Below are 21557 nucleotides of genomic sequence, written 5' to 3' on the forward strand. Positions count from 1 at the left end.
GGGAGGGGGATGTTTGCCCGGAAACCGGGAAAGGGAATAACACTCGAAATGTATATAAGAAATACTCAAGTTAATAAAAAAAAAAAAACAATAACTTCATGAAATTCATAAGCAAATGGATGGAACTGGAAAATATCATCCTGAGTGAGGTAACCCAATCACAGAAAAACACACATGGTATGTACTCACTGATAAGTGAATATTAGCCCAAAAGCTTGAGTTACCCAAGATACAATCCACAGACCACATGAAGCTCAAGAAGAAGGATGACCAAAGTGTGGATGCCTCACTCCTTCTTAAAAGAGGGAACAAAAATATTCATAGGAGGGGATATGGAGGCAAAGTTTGGAGCAGAGACTGAAGGAACTGCCATTCAGAGCCTGCCCCACATGTGGCCAATATATATGCGCCACCAAACCTAGATAAGATTGATGAAGCTAAGAAGTGCATGCTGACAAGAACCAGATATAGCTGTCTCCTGAGAGGCACAGCCAGAGCATGTCAAATACAGAGGCAAATGCTAGCACCAAACCATTGAACTAAGAACAGGACCCCCGTTGAAGGAGTCAAAGAAAGGACTGAAAGAGCTGAAGGGGCTTGTGACCCCATAAGAACAACAATGCCAACCAACCAGAGCTCCCAAGGACTAAACCACTACCCAAAGACTATACATGGACTGACCCATGGCTGCAGCTGCATATGTAGCAGAGGATGGCTTTGTTGGGCACCAATGGAAGGAGAAGCCCTTGGTCCTGCCAAGGCTGGACACCCCCCCCCCAGTGTAGGGGAATGTTGGGGAAGAGGGCAGGAAGGGGGGATGTTTGGGGAGGGGAGCATTCTTATAGAAGGGGAGGGGGATGGGAAAGGTGGCTTATGTCCGGGAAACTGGGAAAGGGAGTAACATTTGAAATGTAAATTTTAAAAAAATCCAATAATAATAATAATAATAAAGAATTTCCTTGGTCATGGTGTATTTTCACAACAGTAAAATCCTACCTAAAGCAATAGCCATCTTATATCCTACTCGAGACAAGTGAGAAATGCTGTGGCCTGAACTAAGGCAGCAGAAATAGAAAAGGAAACACAAGAGAGTGTTTTCTTGATATTATTTCAAGGTCAGTAGCAACAAGGCTCAGCAGTTATTGATTGTAGGGAACAAAAATATAAGACAGAGTTGACTTGAATTTGCAGACGATGTCACGGTGATGTTAGTGTATGTGTTGCTTAGAGACAATATCACTAGACCTGTGGAGTTAGAACTGTCTATGAAACCTTTCAGAATGTCTGTCATAGAGCTGGAAAGAACAGCCTGGAGTTCTGGCATTGTATCAGTTGATCTCAAGCTGTGAGGGCCTCAGAGGAGAGGGACAGCCCAGAGAAGGCTGGTGGGGCAATAACTAAGTAAAGACTGGTGACCTCGGAGTCAACACATCTCAGTAAGTGAAGATTATCCCAACAAAACGGTCCTGGGTTAACCATTCTGAGATCTGTGAAAATATTCTAATTGAAAAGAAAATTCATTAGGACGCTCATTAGACAGAAAAACCATTTGAGACGCAGATCTATTACCCTTCAGAGTTTATGTTTTCCTGAAGCCTTTTGCTAAGCTGAATCCCATTGTTTTTCTGCTTAGACAGCAGTAACACTAATGATGTGAGCTGTAGTTAAAAAGCATTTCTAAGTCCTCCCCCCTCCCCCCCATTGAAAGTTTCTGAATGAATAATGCCAGAGGCACTGGAGGGGAGAATTGAAAGGAAGTGTCTGTGCTGTGTTTTAAAAATAATGCACGTCACATAAAGAGAAACTACTTAAAATGAGATGGGGGTTTCATAATATTAATCACTGACTTTGATAACATATGTGTGAATATATATATATATACATACATACATATATACACATCCATCCACATGCTCTCTCTTTGCACATGTCAGCTGAAGAGATCAGTTCCCACTGAGGCAGTCCATTCCCCTCGTGTCAGATATGACTTGTAAGCAAACCTCTACCGTCATCAGTGAGATCAGGAGTCTGGCTGCCCTCACATTCTTGCAGAATACTGTAGCTCACGTCAAGAACAGCCAACTTCCTTCTGCAGCAGAAATTCTCTCCCAGGGTTACACCGGATATGGTTTGAACTCTTGTGGTTTTTGGTCACTCGTAGCTTATTTCTTAAAAAGTCTATTGATCTTTCCAGAGAAGCAAACTCGGTTATCTTTTTTTTTTCTTTTTGTCTTTAGAGATGACTCCCCCAACATACTTTTCTACACCCTTAAAAACTGGCATCCTACTGAAGCACTCTGCCGCAAATCTAACTAGACTGGGAAATATATCAAGATGTCATAAGCAAGAGCTAAACTGGGCAGCATCAGGCATTAAGTGCTGCAGTGCTATTAAGGAGTCATTCTCATGAACTGTGCAAATCCAGAAGGTTCCACAGAAGAGAAGCTTACTCTAAAACACTGGTTCAGGTCTTTTTATTTTTGTCTACTTTTTTTGTTATGGAGATAATATTTGTGCTACATTTTGCTACCTAGCTAAGGAACAGTGCCATGGTTTTGGTGTGTAGAAGTGTTCAGACCCACTGAAAATCCAAAACTTCATTCTGTATTGGAAAGTTGGTCAAAGCTACAGCTTCCCCCAACTCCCAAGTCCATATCTGTGCCTCCTGCATGCACACACACACACACAATACACACATATGAGAGAGGGAGAGAGGGGGAGAGAGAGAGAGAGAGAGAGAGAGAGAGAGAGAGAGAGAGAGAGAGGGAGAGGGAGAGGGAGAGAGAGAGAGAGAGAGAGAGAGAGAGAGAGAGAGAGAGAGAGAGAGAGACTGAACATATACACAGAGGAAACACAGGGAGGATTCTTTCCCTGCAAGTCTGGTATCTTACATAAGTAGAATGCTTCAGCCTGGTGCAAGGCAAAATGGCAGCCTTACGGTCACTGGCACACCCAGCCCCTTGTTCACAGCTCATCTTCTGTTCAGCTTCTCACTAGGCTTTTCTCTCTAGGTTCAGATCATATGGTTTATCATGCAGCAACCCTTATATGAAGCACCTACAATGTACAAAGTCCTCTGTGGGGAAGGATTTGCATCAATGTTGAGACTTACCAAGATACCTGCAGTCAATTATGGGTCATCTAAGTCTGCAAGGCCAGGTGACATGCTAGAGTTCTATATGGACAAATCTACAGCATGGCATAAACGTTTAAGTCTGGAAACAACAGGAGTTTTTGCAAGTGGCTTACTAAGTTCAGCACTTGCAGGAGGAGGTGCTCACTAGCCAGTTCCTTAGTGCATGAAACTGGGAATGGAGTGTACCCAAGGATTGCTTTGTACTTGGCAGGGGAGAGGCACTCACTCCAAGAAGTGAGGAGATCTCATTAGACTCAGGAGAATAAAAGGTAGATCTTAGATATGGGAACAAAAACACTGGGACACTGATGACAAACACATAAAGGAGGCCCTAATTTGTTCAGAGGCTTTTCGTTAGCTCTCACTTGCTAAATCTCTCCTCACCCTCTCTCTAATTGCTGGCACATAAAGCCATCTTATCTGCATTTAGCAGCCGTAAGGGAAGGAGGAATCACTTAGGATGCTGAAGGAAAGCTTTATATGAAAAGAGGATATTGAAGCCAGCTCAATGGGTCAGCCATTTTTGTTTTAAGATGAGGTCTCAAATGTAGCCCCAGCTGGCCTCTAACTTGATAACCTCCTTCTGCCTCAGCCTCTAGGCTAGTTTAGATTGGTGGTGTTTTTCACCACACCCAGCCTCCAGCCTGATATTGATGAAGATGCACACAATGGGAACAGAACGCAGGGAGCACTATAGACCCCGCAAGATGTCTGAGAGCAATGTATGAGGCAGGGACAGAGAATCCCCGCCCTGAAGAGCAGCAGGGCCAATCCTGCCGCACTTTGCCCGCCACCCTGATTTTCCAGACTGCAGCACATCGGCATTAGAGAGTCACCAAAGGTTTCTGAGCAGGAATGATGGCTTGATCCCACCTCCTGTCCAATTATCACCCCCCACCCTCCAAAAAATTCATACAGCCTGAACAGCCAATGCCCTAGGAATATTTCTGCTTCAATTAACAACTTCCCAGAGTCAAAGGGAGGAAGGGTGTTTGTTAATCCAAGGAAAAAAGCATCGAGTGAGGTAACGTCTTGGGACCGAAGCTTCCGAACATGTCTCAGAATACTAAAACAGTATTTTTTTCTCCTTTGTTTTCTACCCCTCCTCTTCCTCTTCCCTGCCATGCCTCTACCCTTACCGTTGCTATTCTCTAACTTAGGTCTTGTTATGTAACATTCCGGCCTGGTATTCCATATGTAGGCTGTACATGGAGGAAAATACAATTGAGTGATGCTTGGTGCAGACTATACAGCAAGGTGTCTAAGGGAGAAATGGAAAAGAAAACGTCTGGCCAGCCCTTTGTATCTCCGCAGTGGGCCTACATATTTCCCCCATCAAGCCTTTCTTCTCTGTGCCTAGACCACAATTCAATAGATGAAAATTTTCCAGTTCCTGTCAGCCCACAAATAAGCTTGCTTTTAATAATGAAAGTCTACGCTTAGAACCAGGCTAGGCTTCATCAAAAAAAAAAAAAAATAGTTCCACGCTCAGCTTCCTGTACTTCAACAAGCCCCTCCCCTTCCGCTCAGCCCTGGCAGCCTCCAGAAGTAAGTGGCTTTGCTTTCATGCACCTCCGTGGGTCACCCTTGCGTCTTATGGGGGAAAGAAGGACAGCACAAAGTAAACATGCATGCTACCTAGGTAACGTTCATAGGACCCTGTGTCAGTGCCATAGGAAGACACACACACAGAGAGAGCACAGCAAGAAAAACCAAACCCTTTCTCCTGGAACAAAGGGTTGGTGGCCTCTATCAAGCCACTTGATCTCTAATCTTCTCGTCATGTAGGTGGGAGGTGTTTGTTGCACTCATGTGCAAATTTTTGGTCAACTCTTAAATGTGCCCAGCACGTGTTCAGTCAAACTTCAGAGGAATTTATGACCTAATAGTTACTGGTTTTGGCACTTCAGCAGAAGTGCCAGCATATATCTGACGCATACTCAAATTGCTACTCCCAGAATGGCCTTTGCCACTCGCTCATGAAACCACAACAAATGAAGGGCAATTATGGTGAAAATATTCCACAGGAAATCTTCAATCTACTACAATGTTAATATACTGTTATAATTTTTAATATATTGTTAGTCAACTTGGATGCCCTAATAACTGATAACTGACAACCAATAACTGATGAGTTGATGTATAAGTGTAGCCTTTCCTTTGCATGGGGAATTATGATCTACCAAATAACTCAACAGAGAAAAGTCCAATTCTGTGTAAAGCTCTACAATGCCATGCTAAGTATGACTCTGTATTTCTAAGTCTCACATCAGGTGGGCAGGTAGGAGATCCTAAGTATACTTGATGTCCCCGTTTAAACCCTGACTGAGGCAGGAAATGCCAAGGCTAACAGGAAGGACTATGTAAACAGCACATGGTATGGTGTAGAAATGGAGGCTTTATGTGTACAACCTCACAGCACGTTTTTTGCAGTATTTCCAAACACAGTCCTTGGGGTTATGAGTAACTTTGGGTCTCTGTGACCTAATATGTGCCGATTAGTCTTACAGATATTGCTCCAAATTCACCAGTGCTTGAACGCAAATACATATATTCAGTCAATACTCTGTTGCAGTCAGAGCTTTAGTACACACAGCAAGTTATTAAAAGCCAGCGACTACAGAGAGCATTTGCCTCTGTCTCTACAAGTAAAGGTGTAGTGGAAAGTCACTAAATTTTGTCAGTTTCTTACATGGTTCTCAATTATACACAACATTTAGAATCTCAAGCCCATTGCTCAGCAGCAAAAATCCATGAGTGCCCACCTACTAGACTCGAGATCCTGCGGAACCTAACACAGATACCAAGCCATCTCTAAGACTGGGATAGTGGATTAGTCTGATATCACTGTAAATATATTTGCAAGTGTATTTGCTTAGAGAGTGAGCTTCAACAAGTGCTGTAGATGGGAAAAGAAGAAAATGAAAACTCATTAGAAAGAAAAGAGTATACATCCCTAGCAGAAGACACTTGGGAGATAGAAATCAGGTACTATGAAGAAGGGGGTTCTAGGAGGATTAGGGGGAGCAGAGAAAGAACATGAGCAAAATATATTGTTTGAAAAAATAAAAAATAAACTAAGCTTTATTTAGAAAAAGAAAAAGAATTAAATGCTAAGGAGAAGACAGATGTGGTGACGTAGTTCTGAGATTAGGAAATGTGACTCACAGACAAGACAGGATTTTCTACTTGACAGACTGGGTCATGCATCTTCTAATCTTTGCCACCCAAAGTATAGCCCACAGACAAATGGCATCTTCATTGCCTGACTGGAAGCTTGCTATAGAAGCAGACTCTTGGACCTGCTGTAAGCGACTAGTGTTCATATTACAAAAAGATGTCTTCAAATGACTCATATGTATTTGAAAGCTTGAAGAAGCATTGGTCCAGGTGCCAAGTATTAGCTTCATGCACACACACACACACACACACACACACACACACACACACACACACACACACACACATACAATGAAAGCAAGAAATCCACTTGGGTAGGCATTCTACACAGAGAGCTATAACATCTCGAAGGATGTTCTATAAAGCCCTAGAGGACTGAAGGACTCTACCTCTGCTTGCATCTACTTTCTTCTGTAGGAAACAATGTTTGAACAGCTGCTTTAAAATTCCAGAGAGCCTCTTACTATCCAGCAAGACAGCCAGCACAATGCTGAATAGGATCTCACCCTTTTATGGGCCAACATTTGTAGTGTGTCATGATGTAATCACATTATTTATAGCTTCAACTTATAAACTTACACTTTTGAAAAAGGTTTGTACCAAAAGAAAAGCATCCAGCCAGTCTATCTGAATGGCCTAGGAAGAAATACCAGGTGAAAAAAGAAGGTAAAGAAAAAGGTACTTGAAGCACCTTGGGAGACTTGGACATTTTAACAATAGATTATAGTTCTGTGCTGCTGGCGATCCAAACAAAAAGAGACATGTGATGAGCTGCTAAACTTGACTTGTCATGAACATTCCCTCTCAAGGGAAGTAAGACAGGAGATACCTTTTGTAATGCCTACTTATCAATATCAGGAGGAAGAAGGTAAATATTTAGGCAAAGAGTAATTAACAATTTTGGAGCCCAAGAATCTTCAGAACAACAACAACAAGAAATGAATTGGAATCATGTTTCTGCATTGTGTAGCCCTGTCTTCATGACAGAGAATATCTGTCCTCCACTACAGGTCTAAATGCAACTTACAAAATCAAATCTATGATCAAATCTGTGGAAGGCAGCTATGCTCACCACTGTACCACCAACGCCGCACCTAGGATCAAGTTTGTAAAATTTCCTCTTGTTCGCTCCTTAAGAACTTACAGCGGAAAAAAAAACAAGAATTTTCATGGCACGCTGAAGTGTTAGATCTTGTCTAACATTCACAACAACCTGTGGTGTTACGTCCTTCTCTTACTATACAGCAGGCAAGCCCTGAACAATTGAAGTGCCTGCCACCATCTTAGAAGTAAGCCTGAGATCTCGCTCCACAACCCACTATGCTTAAAGTCACGCAAGATGCCCATTCATGAACATCAGGATTTAACTTTGGTGATCTCTCTCAACATCTCATCCGCAGCTACCAAATGGCAGGTCTGAGGGGAAGTAACCCCTAGAGAGAAGCAGAAGATAGGCCCATAATATATAGCAGGACCATCAACTGACACCACTTAAGAAGTCCATTCTTAAAAGGATCAGCAGGAGAGGGCCCTTGATCTATACTCTTCTTATACCCATGTACTCCACGAAGGCTACTAAAACCTTAAGAAAGTTTAAAGTCTAAAATAACCCTGGAAGTGGGAAAAAAACAAGTCTATCATAATCAAAGAAAAAGGGTCAAAAAGAACCAAAAAGAACTCTGCTGGGATTGACCACCCAGTGACAAGGGTATCTGGCCAGAATGCAAGAGTAGTATCACATCAAAAGTGAGTCTGCAGAAGACCAATAGGAGGTGAGCACACAGCGAATAGCAGAGCCTCTCAGAAGACCACAGAGACTGGGGATATGAAGCAGCCCACAGCCATTCATTCCCAGACCATTGGTGCCTTCCTGAAGCAAAATTAGCCAAGAATCAAGAACGAAAAAACCCAGTTCCTCCCCTGCTGGTCTACTACTCTACTAAGGGAACCAACTGGAACAGGGCAAGTCTGCTCTGTGGTCTTCCTAACTAACCACGTTTCCCTTTTGGCTGCTGTAGTTAAGGAGCTCTGAGCCTTCTTGTAGCTTGCACATAGGAAGGGTTCAGAACCAAATGTTGTCTGTTTCTCTGAGGGTTTGGCTTCCCATTTTCTACACAAGTAACTGTGTGTGTTTTAATAAGCTATAGTAAATTGTCTTTGGAACAGTAGACTAATGATGACAGATTAAAAACTAGGTGTGATGGTAGATGTCTTCACTCCCAACACTTAGGAGCCTGAGGCAGAACCATGACCCCCAAGCCAACTTGAGCTACATAAAAGACATTACCTCAAAAAAAAATAACTAAATATAACTGATGAAGAGAAAGGGGAAAAGGAAAGAAAATAAGAAAAGGAAGGAGGAAGGAGTCCATTCATGATCGTGGCGTGAGGGGTGGAGATGCTGCTGAACAGTCTGTCCTGAAATCTGTCCTAGATAAAGTGCACCATTGGGAGGAACAGAATGAACATCCCAACTCTGGCCAGAGTCCCATCTGAATCCCACAGGAGGTGACTGACAGAACCACCATCTTAACGAGGTAGAGCGTCAAGACTTAAAGCTCTTGGCAGTGGTTCCTGCAATGCCCACAGCTACCATTGCTAAGAAGTTGGCCCTCACCGTGAACTCTTCCTCCATGCTTTCTATTATTATTATTTAGGACTTGATTCCATTCAGAAAATTATGTAATTTGGGTTTGACCATCCCCCACTCATGTTGTTCATATAGTGAAGGCAGTCAATGTGCATCACCCCGTGACACCCCCTTTCCTGTGAGTTCTCTCCTCTTCTCAGCAGTACCCACTCTATCAGCCGTGAGACAACATCTCATGTGATTCTAATGTTTCTTCCACTGGGTTAGTTGCTCCGTTACTATTGAAATTTTTGGATAACATTTGGGCGTGAGCATACCTTGCAAATATTTCTTTTTCATTCATGGGTTATCTTTTCATACTGCTCACCGTCTCCCTGTCTGTCCAGAACTCTCTAGTGTGATGTAATCCCACTAGTCTATTTCTGTCTTCTTGTTTGTGCCTTTCAGCTCATACCCAGAGAAATCATTGTCAAAGACTAGGATCACGGAGGCTTTCCCCAATGTGTTTTTCTAGGCATTTTACAGTTTCATTTTTTATGTTGAATTTTTTAAATTTCTTTTTATTGGATATTTTTCTATTTACATTTCAAATTTATCCCCTTTCCCAGTTTCCCATCTACAAACCCCTATCCCATCCCCCTCCCTCTTCTTCTATGAGGGTACTCCCACTCCATAACAACCCACCCCTTCCTGCCTCCCCACACTGACATTCCCCTACACTGGGGGGATCCAGCCTTGGCAGGACCAAGGGCTTCTCCTCCCACTGGTGCCCATTTTAATCCTCTGAGTTGATTTTCATATATGATGTGAAGTAAGAGTCTAATTTTATTTTTTATATATCTGTACATATCTGTATATATCTGTTTGCATTTTTATGGAGAATACTATCCTTACTTTTATGGCACTATTACTCCAAGATTGTTCTATGGAAAAAGAATATCATTTCTATGGAAATGATATTCTATGGAAAAAGAATATCATTAGAACTCTCACGACAACTGCACTGAAAATAAGAAAACTTGGGTAGTGTGAACCTTTAATGGCACCAAGCCCCCCAGTTTATGGACACAGCACACCAAATTCACTTGTGTCTGTTTTTATACCTACCATATATTTGGTCATTCTCGGTACACAGGCCTTTCGCCTCCTTGGTTAATTTTAGTCTTAAGTGGTTTTGGTGGTATTGGTAGTAGACATAGGCTTTGGTTTGGTTTGGTTTGGTTTTCTGGTTCTGTGATCAAAGCCAGGACCTGGCTCGTGCTGTACCCGCACTCTGAAACTGAGCTACACGTCCAGCTTGGGATTTGTTTTCTCCTCTCAATTTCATTTTGGACAGTTGTTAAGTGATTTCTTTTGATGACCAAAGACTATTGATTTTGAAGTAATTTCTGCAATTTCCTTTTCATGTTTAGTGCTTTTTATGCCCTGACAGGTTTAGCTGCTCTGACATTACTAAGACATTTCCCTTGTTTTCCCTCAGAAACCTTCCAGTTCTGACTTTATCTATTTTGTCTATAATCCGTTTCACCGTTTTTATGCATCCATATTTGTATGTGGGCTGATTCAAGAGTCGAAGCTCACTTGAGTCCAGTTGTCTCGGTGCCATTTGTTAAAAACTTGGCGCCTGGTTAAAAGACACATTCATCTGAATCTTTGAAGCAACCCTCTGATGTGTTTTGCTACCTGCTTTGTATTTTAGGAAACTGGAGACAGCCGTCCCTTAGACGAGGCATGTGGTTCAGAAACAGCCTCGCTTTTAGAAATAAATAAAGGAGTGCTTTTGGAAACCATGCTAGATACATTTCTTCCTTCAAAGACCAAAACGAAACCCTTCTTCTCCAGGAAGCTTTCCCCAACACATGCAATCCTCCACCACCTCACGTTCCTAAATACCAATTGCACTCAGACTTCTAACTTAATCACGGTGACAGGTCTTATACCAGCTTATATCATTGCCCCTCTGGTTCCTTGATACTAACCCTCAAAACTGGGTTTCCCGATTCTGACAACCGTGGTTTGATGTATCAGAAGCCAAGCCTGAATGTGATTGTCTTCTGTATTACCCAACACGGGGACAGGTACATAGTCAATACTTGATACAGACTTTCTCTGGGTGGTGAGTCTCCATGTTCACTTACACCGTGAGTCCTGTGCCTCGTGCCTTGCTCAAAGCACTCTGATTCACTTTAGTTCCCACCGGATCCTGCCTCTGGCACCCTAGTAGGGACTGTTCACTGTTTCTCACACAGAGGGCCTCTGAGGACCCTTTACTGCCTCAATCTGCAGCTCCAGATGTGTTATTCCACTGACAGAAGAGTGGTCAATTAGGGATTTATTTCAAGAAGATTATAAATGGCCAAATGAGCAAACTAAAGTTAACCATATTCTGATAAATGCAGTCATTTTTCACCTACAACACAGCCTTTCCAAAAGCCTGCAGATAGTTTACTATTTATTCAGGACAGAAATCTAACACTAGGCTGACTATGCAAAATTAGCAGAATTTTATGGGGAGAATTCCTCTGTGTACAACTTAGAATTTGGGGAAATAGGCAATGAACTATCAAGGAAAGAGAAAATTGGAGTTGAACTATTAGATCTCTTATATCCCCCGTGACACAGCAAAAGAAGACAAAAAGAAGACGAGTTTGAGGCCCAGTTCCATGCTTCAGAGCCATGTATCCATCCCTTAATATATCTATGGGCCAGCAACCTCTACCTGGCTTTTTGATCTGAGGGACACAGGCACCTCAAGGACTCTTTAGACTACGACAGCGCTGCAGGATAATGATATCAGTGATCATGAAGCAAAATTCTGCAAGCTGTGTTCTACATACGTGCCTCTATGGCCTACCATGTCCTACAATACAAAACTACACATCTGTGTCACCACACAAAGTGTGTCTGCCAGCACAACGTAAGGTACATCTCATAGGAGCTTAAGGGTTCTTTCAAGATAATGCTGGGTGTGCGTTATCACCCATAAGGCTGTATCTAGAATCTGAACCCTAAGGATCCCTGTAGCTCATCTTATTCCTCTCATGAAGATCAGTAGAGACAGTGTAGGGAAGCTGCTTTTCAAACAGAAAGTCACAAGGAAACTTACAGCTCTCACAAACAAGAAATGTACAGGGATTTTAGACACAGGGGTATTACAAGAGGCCTACAGAGTAGAGCATGAAGCATTTAGGTCAGGAGGTTCCTGGGGCATTCCACAAAGTCATTTTAAGGAACCAAGAAGGCTGATCTGGCCAGAAGATGAGGAATTATTGAGTGGTGTGACCTACAGGGAAGCCTACACTGGAGGCTCAAAGCACACCAAAAAAGTACATCTAAGAAAGAGCAACATTGGAGGACAGCGGTGTCTGGAAGTTTGGAAAGCCCCAGGCCTGGGGCTACCGTGAGATGATATGACACAGTGACAAGAGAGTCCAAATTAATTCTTCATACTTCCCTGTTTTTCAGAAGAGCTGGCAGAATAACTTCCACCTATCACAAGGACAGTGTCAGCAGGTAATCATGGGGTAGGTGGCTACCATGGACATCGGAGGCCCCAGAGCAAGAGGTAAGACTGCCTCTAGAGAAACACAAGGTGATGGGTCATAAGGACAGGGAACAACTGAAAGGTGCAGAATGCAGAAAAAAAGGAAGGTCACAAAAAGAAAGTCACTTCAGATGCAGTACCCAAGGCAAAGGGGAATGTTCGGGTTTTACTCATGAGACTCCAGTGCTGTAAAGGGAGTGGTCAAAATAGCCCTGTGTCTACAAGCAAAGCCCAATGTCCCAAACCTGGAGAAACTGAGACCAGTGAGTTCACACTCATGAAAAAGATGGTCTACATTTGTCTTTACCTAAATTACTAGAATACGTTCTCAGCTTCAACTTCTAAAAGCAGAAAGACCTTCATAATTGGGGATGAGTCTCACCACGTCAGGCTCTGCGAGGAATTTATGTGATTGAATTGAATGAGTTGATAAGCATTCTCATAAAAGTCTCCTTTAGGTCGCTGCAGTTTTTGGAACCATGTGAAGAGCAGAGGGCAATGGGGAGCAATCAACAAGAACTCAGTTACCCACACAAATGTGAGGGAGCACAGATAATTCACCAACAGCCAAGAAGCCATTTAAACTACCGCCCACCATTTATTAAGGACTCACCACAGTGAAGGCCCTCTGGCAACTACTACATGTACAAGAGTTAATTTAATTCTCCAGAAGCTTATGGTAAAAATAATATTGGCAAGATACACTAACCATCTCAGGAACCTCTTAGATCAAGCCTTTGAGAGTCAGTACCCATTTTGTAGATAAGGGGAGAGTGTAAAGGCACCAAATAACTTCTCCATGGTTGGGTGGCCAGTGCGAACCAGGAAATCAACACAAGTTTCTGGTCCCACTTCTGTGCTTTAACTCTGCCAGAACCTCCTCCCCATATTGATGAGTAAATTGGGCCTTGTAGACGTTAAATAATGCCAAGGAACACATGACTGGTCAGTGGAAGATCCACTCTGCCCACCCCCAAATCCCATGCCTTAAGCTTGGTATTGTATTAAATCAGCTCTAATGGTTTAATTGACACTGGGGTTTTATTTGAGAGTATCATAAAATTTGACATCGGGAAAAATCCAAGGCCTCAAGCCAACAGCCATGGCATGGACACAGAGATACTAACTCCTGGCCCTGAGTTCTCAGAGCTGCTCTGGCCCATCATTGCAAAGTGAAGTCTGGCAGCTGTCCCTCGCTTCTGTGAGCTGGCTGCCTCATTCCTTCCAGCATATCCCTCTCCTTCCCAAGCCACTTCTCCAATAGGGCCAACACTGCAAAAAAGCAGAGTGACACAGAAGAGTGGAAGGGCTGCTAAGGAAAGACAGTACAGTCTCAATTTCTGGGTATCTGCAGTTTTACACCCTGGGTCCTCTGTCCCCAGCATGACTACGTCTTTCGTAATTACTCTTCATTTAAACATATAGATTTATCATCTCCCAGTAAATAGTTCTGCTGTCAGGAGCACAATGCCCAATAAAGGCGAGCCCTTCCGATGCAATCCTCATGACTCTTTAGTGTGTTGAGACTCACAGGTGTGGGGACATTCCAAATCAGATTGCAGCTCTCTTGACATTCCCTGGGTATGGAGTAATTTTGGAAAATGCTAAACCAGGCCACAAGCTCAGGTCCAGGTCACAGTGTAAAGTTCTTCTCTTTGCCAGGTGGTGTACCAGATACATCACATGCATTATCTCATTGCTGTCAAGCGGCACTTGTGACGAATCGATCTGAATGTATTGAGGCGAATGACATAGCCACACAGAATACCATGTGGAAGAAAGGAACAGAGCCAAGTCGTTCTGGAAACAGAATCCCAACCCAACCTGGTAAGACCAAAGTCAAAAGAATGTACAGTAAACTCAGGCTGTTGTTGGCAAGCTTTTCCTTGAAGGGATTTTGACTTGGCAGTTTCTGAAACAACTGTGTGTGTGTGTGCTACTGTTGAAGATGAACAACCCCATTGTTCATGAGAACCAAGAACTCTTTATTAGAGGAATACACTGTGAACAACAGTTAAAGAAACGATGGTGGTGCCAGGTTGAGCCAAAGGTAGCAATGTGAACCTTGGCTATCTTTGATATTGTGATAAAATATACATATATAAACCCACCATCAAAGACCTTTTGAAGGTGTGGCTCAAGGCATTTACACTGTACACCTCAAATTGATGTGTATTAGTCATTACTACCCACTTGCAGAATTCTGTTATTTCCAACTGAAAACTCCTACGTCCATTGAACAATAGCTCCTGCTGTCCCCTCCTCCAAGCCTGTGCTAGCTGCCTTTGTATTTTCTATAGGTACCTTTAATAAGGGGGTTTATATGACACATGTCCTATATGTTGGCCTTATTTTGCCTTACATGTTTTCAGGGTTCATCCATGTTGTAGTATGTATAAGAATTTTATTCTTTATAAACAAGACTAATTAATACTAAGGACCTTTCAAAAAGGGATGTGGAAACCTATTACTGTGGAAGTTCCCTACTGTGTATACATGTATAAAAAATGTAAATAGATTTACCATATAATGGGGAAATACCCCAACTAGACACTATATCCTACCAAATAAAAATCCTAAAACCAAAAATGGGTTACCCCTTTCTGAGTTATTGGCCCATGAGGTCTCACAGAGACCCACCCGAAACACTGTAGGCTATTGCCAATTCTATTGATTACCTCCTGGAACTGGAAAGGAAGACTCTATTGCTGCAAATGTCACATATTCAAGTCTTAGAACATAGTGAAATCTAGCTGGGTCTCAACCTGAAACTTCAGCCCTGTTGCCTGGCTTTCACAGAGCTGGAAGTGCTAAGCACACACTATGCCAGAGGAGAATCAATGGCCCGTCTCACCCAGCTGTGAGCTCTGCACACCACAGCAATGACCTGCCTGACAAGATGTGCCCACCAGTGCAGAGTAACACAAATGTTGTGGCAACCACCAACCACTTTTCCCCCCTTTTTAATGTTTGAACTTATAATTTAATTATATTTCTCTCTTCCCTTTCCTCCCTTCAAGCCACCCCCAAATAGGTCCCTCCTCAATCTTTCTTAGTGGATGTAAGGCCTGCTGTCCAATATGGAATCCATGTGAGAGGTCAAGAACCATGACTAAATAGCCTATGTGCCTTAGGTTATGAGTCTTAGGTTATGAGTCTTAGGTTATGTGCCTTCCAGGGAAACCTACCACTGTCATTGTGCTAAACTGACAAAGCATAAAAATGACTCCTGATGACTTATTGCTGTGTAGATCAGTGCATCTTCCAACTCTCTTCAGAGTAACCTCTTGCAGTAGATGGTAGTTAACACGAAGACCTTCAACTTGTCAGTTGCAGAGAATAAGAGAGTCTAGAGTGTTCAGTCCTAAATGGGACATCTGTACCACACTCCTCCCCTCGATGTGGAGTCCAGGGGCAGAAATACTTTAAGAGCCAGAGGTGGTGGATAACATCAAGGAAACTGTCTTTCCCAGACACAACAGGGAAGTTGCACAGATGAACTCACAGTAGTTGTGACAGCACGTATTGGCCCTGTGCAAGCTCAAGCCAGGCTAAAAGCCTAAGGTGGAGGAGGGGAGGTGGCCGTGAAGTCTCAACCCCAGCTAATGAGCTATCAGCATTTGACTGCTGATGGGAAAGGGCTGTTTTCCTTAGTGGTATGGCACTTGGTATGTCAAGCACATTCCAGGGCAGTCCCCACACCCAGCCATACAAAGTGGGCTTGATGGGTTTTTTTAAATGAGAGACAACATGAAATTTGTGGACAGGAATGTGTGTGGGGATCTTGGAGTAACTGAAGAAAGAAAATGAACGTGATCAAAATATCTTGTGTGAAATTCTCAAATATAAAAAGTCAAGATATTCTTTTTTAAGGGTTTTATTCCTTATGGCTGAATAATATTCTGCTGTCTGTATACATGCTTTTGTTATCTATTCATCTACCAATGGTCACCTAAGCTATATGCCTATTTCGGCTGCTGTGAATAAAGCTGCTATGAACATCATTTGGTTATGAATGCCCCACCAATGTCTGATACATACACAGTAGCAATGTGTACTGTGTGGTGATTTTATGTGCGGTGTTAATCACACATAATCACCACACTGTCCTTCACAATGGAGACACTTTTCCCACTTCCCGGGGCACTCCAAGGTCCCAGTGTCTGCTCATCCTGCCAAATGCTTTCGTTTTCAGTTTAGGGGGCCTTTGCCATCCTGCTTGGGATAGTACAGAACTTCATGGAGGTTGTAAATTTCTCTAGTGCTTGCTGACATTGAGCATCTTCCTATATTCCTTCGAGGCACTTGCTATTATCTTTAGGAAAATATATTCAGTGATGATGGCCTCTGATGCATAATAAAATAGTATTAATATTAATAATTTCAACGAAGCACAATTTATCTGTTCTTTCTTTTGTTGCCCATTCTTCATGTGTCAAGAGATTGCCAAACCATGAACTTTCCTCCCTAGGTATACCTCTAAGAGTTTTATAGTTTTAGCTCTTGATTCCATTTTAAATATATGATACAATGTGGGGTATCAGTTTTATTATTTTCTTGCATGTGGTTCCCCAGAAACAGTTATTGAAAATACTGTCTTACTGGTCTAGAAATCCTTGTCAAAAACCATTTGACTACATATGTGAAGGTTTCTTTCTGAACTTGTTCCTCTATTCCAATAGCCTTTATGTCTGTCTTTATGCCAGTGCCATACCTTTTGGTTACTATAGCTTTGTAATGTGTTTTTAAGTCAATTAGTTTGCTTCTTCTGCTTTCGTTGCCTTTAAAAATTAGTTATTCATAGTCTTTAATAGCACTACATGAACTTTGAACTCCCTTTCTATTTCTGAACATAAAAATATCATTTGATGTTTTGACAGGAATTGTATTGAATCTGTGGATCACTTTGGACAAGTATGGATATCTTAATATGAATCTACCAATCAAAAATACAGAATGTCTCCCTACCCAACAATGTCTGCCAGCAACATTTTATGGTTTTTAGTGTGTCTCTTGAAATATGAGAAGGAAAAATTTTGGAAATTTTATCATAATTAAGTTTTTGTCTTAATTAGGGTTATATTGCTGTGAAGAGACACCATGACCAAGGCAACTCTTATAAAGGACAAAATTTACTTGGGACTGACTTATAGATTCAGAGGTTTAGTCCAGTATCATCATGGCAGGAAGCATGGCAGTGTGCAGACAGACATGGTGCTGTAAGAGCTGAGAGTTCTACACCTGGATCTGAAGGCAACCAGGAGACTTGCTTCCATAAGCAGCCAGAAGGAGGCTCTCTCTTTCCTGCCCTAGACAGAACTTAAACATAGGACCTCAAAGTCAGGCCCCACAGTGACTCATTTCCTCCAACAAAGGCACACCTTCTTTTTTTTAAATTTTTTTTATCTTTATTAACTTGAGTATTTCTTATTTACATTTTGATTGTTATTCCCCTTCCCAGTTTCTGGGCCAACATCCCCTAACCCCTCTCCCTCCCCTTCTATGTAGGTGTTCCCCTCCCCATCCTCCCCCCATTACTGCCCTCCCCCCAACAATCACGTTCACTGCGAGTTCAGTCTTGGCAGGACCAAGGGCTTCCCCTTCCACTGGTGCTCTTACTAGGATATTCATTGCTACCTATGAGGTTAGAGTCCAGGGTCAGTCCTTGTATAGTCTTTGGGTAGTGGCTTAGTCCCTGGAAGCTCTGGTTGGCTGGCATTGTTATTCATATGGTGTCTCGAGCCTCTTCAAGCTCTTTCAGTCCTTTCTCTGATTCCTTCAACGGGGGTCCCCTTCTCAGTTCAGTGATTTGCTGCTGGCATTCGCCTATGTATTTGCCATATTCTGGCTGTGTCTCTCAGGAGAGATCTACATCCGGCTCCTGTTGGTCTGCACTTCTTTGCTTCATCCATCTTGTCTAATTGGGTGGCTGTATATGTATGGGCCACATGTGGGGCAGGCTCTGAATGGGTGTTCCTTCTGCCTCTGTTCTAAACTTTGCCTCCCTATTCCCTGCCAAGGGTATTCTTGTTCCCCTTTTAAAAAAGGAGTGAAGCATTCGCATTTTGGTCATCCTTCTTGAGTTTCATGTGTTCTGTGCATCTAGGGTAATTCAAGCATTTGGGCTAATAGCCACTTATCAATGAGTGCATACCATGTGTGTTTTTCTGTGATTGGATTACCTCACTCAGGATGATATTTCCCAATTCCATCCATTTGCCTATGAATTTCATAAAGTCATTTTTTTTGATAGCTGAGTAATATTCCATTGTGTAGATGTACCACATTTTCTGTATCCATTCCTCTGTTGAAGGGCATCTAGGTTCTTTCCAGCTTCTGGCTATTATAAATAAGGCTGCTATGAACATAGTGGAGCATGTGTCTTTGTTATATGTTGGGGCATCTTTTGGGTATATGCCCAAGAGAGGTATAGCTGGGTCCTCAGGTAGTTCAATGTCCAATTTCCTGAGGAACCTCCAGACTGATTTCCAGAATGGTTGTACCAGTCTGCGATCCCACCAGCAATGGAGGAATGTTCCTCTTTCTCCACATCCTCGCCAGCATTTGTTGCCACCTGAGTTTTTGATCTTAGCCATTCTCACTGGTTTGAGGTGAAATCTCAGGGTTATTTTGATTTGCATTTCCTTTATGACTAAAGATATTGAACAGTTCTTTAGGTGTTTCTCAGCCATTCGGCATTCCTCAGCTGTGAATTCTTTGTTTAGCTCTGAACCACATTTTTAATAGGGTTGTCTCCCTGTGGTCTAACTTCTTGAGTTCTTTGTATATTTTGGATATAAGCCCTCTATCTACCGCAGGATTGGTAAAGATCTTTTCCCAATCTGTTGGTTGCCGTTTTGTCCTAATAAGTGTCCTTTGACTTACAGAAGCTTTGCGGTTTTGCGAGATCCCATTTGTCGATTCATGATCTTAGAGCATAAGCCATTGGTGTTTTGTTCAGGAAATTTTCTCCAGTGCCCATGTGTTCAAGATGCTTCCCCACTTTTTCTTCTATTAGTTTGAGTGTATCTGGTTTGATGTGGAGGTCCTTGATCCACTTGGACTTAAGCTTTGTACAGGGTGATAAGCATGGATCGATCTGCATTCTTCTACATGTTGACCTCCAGCACCACTTGCTGAAAATGCTATCTTTTTTCCATTTGATGGTTTTGGCTCCTTTGTCAAAAATCAAGTGACCATAGGTTTATAGGTTCATTTCTGGGTCTTCAGTTCTATTCCACTGGTCTATCTGTCTGTCTCTGTACCAATACCATGCAGTTTTTATCACTATTGCTCTGTAATACTGCTTGAGTTCAGGAATAGTGATTCCCCCAGAAGTCCTTTTATTGTTGAGGATAGTTTTAGCTATCCTGGGTTTTTTGTTATTCCAGATGAATTTGCAAATTGTTCTGTTTAACTCTCTGAAGAATTGGATTGGTATTTTAATGGGGATTGCATTGAATCTGTTGATCGCTTTTGGTAAAATGGCCATTTTTACTATATTAGTCCTGCCAATCCATGAGCATGGGAAATCTTTCCATCTTCTGAGGTCTTCTTCAATTTCTTTCTTCAGATGCTTGAAGTTCTTATTGTACAAATCTTTTACTTGCTTGGTTAAAGTCACACTGAGGTATTTTATATTCTTTGGGACTATTATGAAGGGTGTCGTTTCTCTAATTTCTTTCTTGGCTTGTTTCTCTTTCGTGTAGAGGAAGGCTACTGATTTATTTGAGTTAATTTTATACCCAGCCACTTGCTGAAGTTGTTTATCACTTTAGTAGTTCTCTGGTGGAACTTTTGGGATCACTTAAATATACTATCATATCATCTGCAAATAATGATATTTTGACTTCTTCTTTTCCAATCTGATCTCCTTTTTCCCTTGATCTCCTTTTGTTGTCTGATTGCTCTGGCTAGAACTTCAGGAACTATATTGAATAAGTAGGGAGAGAGTGGGCAGCCTTGTCTAGTCCCTGATTTTAGTGGGATTGCTTCAAGTTTCTCTCCATTTAGTTTAATGTTAGCAACTGGTTTGCTGTATATGGCTTTTACTATGTTTAGGTATGGGCCTTGAATTCCTATTCTTTCCAGGACTTTTATCATGAAGGGGTGTTGAATTTTGTCAAATGCTTTCTCAGCATCTAATGAAATGATCATGTGGTTTTGTTCTTTCAGTTTGTTTATATAATGGATCACGTTGATGGTTTTCCGTATATTAAACCATCCCTGCATGCCTGGGATGAAGCCTACTTGATCATGGTGGATGATTGTTTTGATGTGCTCTTGAATTCGGTTTGCCAGAATTTTATTATTTTTGTGTCGATATTCATAAGGGAAATTGGTCTGAAGTTCTCTTTCTTTGTTGGGTCTTTGTGTGGTTTAGGTATAAGAGTAATTGTGGCTTCATAGAAGGAATTCGGTAGTGCTCCATCTGTTTCAATTTTGTGGAATAGTTTGGATAGTATTGGTATGAGTTCTTCTATGAAGGTCTGATAGAATTAGTGCCACTTCCCATGGGCCAAGCATATTCAAACCACCACAATGATTGAACAGATACGTTTAATTTGATTTAAACATTGTGCAATGTATCAAGATATCACACTAACTCAACTTGTTAACATTTATGACTTAATATGTTATATTTTCATATGTCATGTGTCAGTAAAAATAAATTTAGTTTATAACATATTCAAAACACATTAAAATTGCTAATAAATAAATTAGTCTTTTGCTTCATTGGTAAATGTTTTTTCAATTTTTTATTCTTTCTGATGCTATCATAAATGGAATTTGTTTTCAAATTATTCATTGTCAGTATAGAAGTATGGCTAGCTTTGTATGCTGAACTTTTATCCATAACTCCATTACATAGCTTAGAGCAGCCCTCATACTTGATCAGAACCTTGAGCAGTGGTTAAGACAGAGACTCATAAGTGGTCCAAGCACCTAGAACAATTATTTTGGTCTTGTGAAATCTTCAGAGTTTTCCACATAGAAAGTCACATTATGGGGTTGGGGATTTAGCTCAGTGGTAGAGCGCTTGCCTAGCAAGTGCAAGGCCCTGGGTTCCGTCCCCAGCTCCGAAAAAAAAAGAAAGAAAGTCACAT

At 41.9% G+C, this 21557-nt stretch overlaps 1 long non-coding RNA gene across 2 annotated transcripts; it reads left to right on the forward strand.

Annotated features, from left to right (window-relative positions):
* The first annotated feature begins 1333 nt into the window (after positions 1–1333).
* Positions 1334–21194, forward strand: LOC102553774 (uncharacterized). Of its 2 annotated transcripts, XR_015628228.1 has the most exons (5): positions 1339–1436; positions 12372–12471; positions 12909–13129; positions 14113–14277; positions 17331–17498. It is a non-coding gene; the product is annotated as an uncharacterized LOC102553774 (long non-coding RNA). The 2 variants fall into 2 exon arrangements; XR_015628227.1 differs by lacking the exon at positions 12909–13129 and having other exon boundaries at positions 1334–1436; positions 17331–21194.
* The last annotated feature ends 363 nt before the right edge of the window (positions 21195–21557 follow it).

The sequence above is a fragment of the Rattus norvegicus genome, chromosome 8 (assembly GCF_021556685.1).
Source record: "Rattus norvegicus strain SHRSP/BbbUtx chromosome 8, alternate assembly SHRSP_T2T, whole genome shotgun sequence".
NCBI classification, from domain to species: Eukaryota; Metazoa; Chordata; class Mammalia; order Rodentia; family Muridae; genus Rattus; species Rattus norvegicus.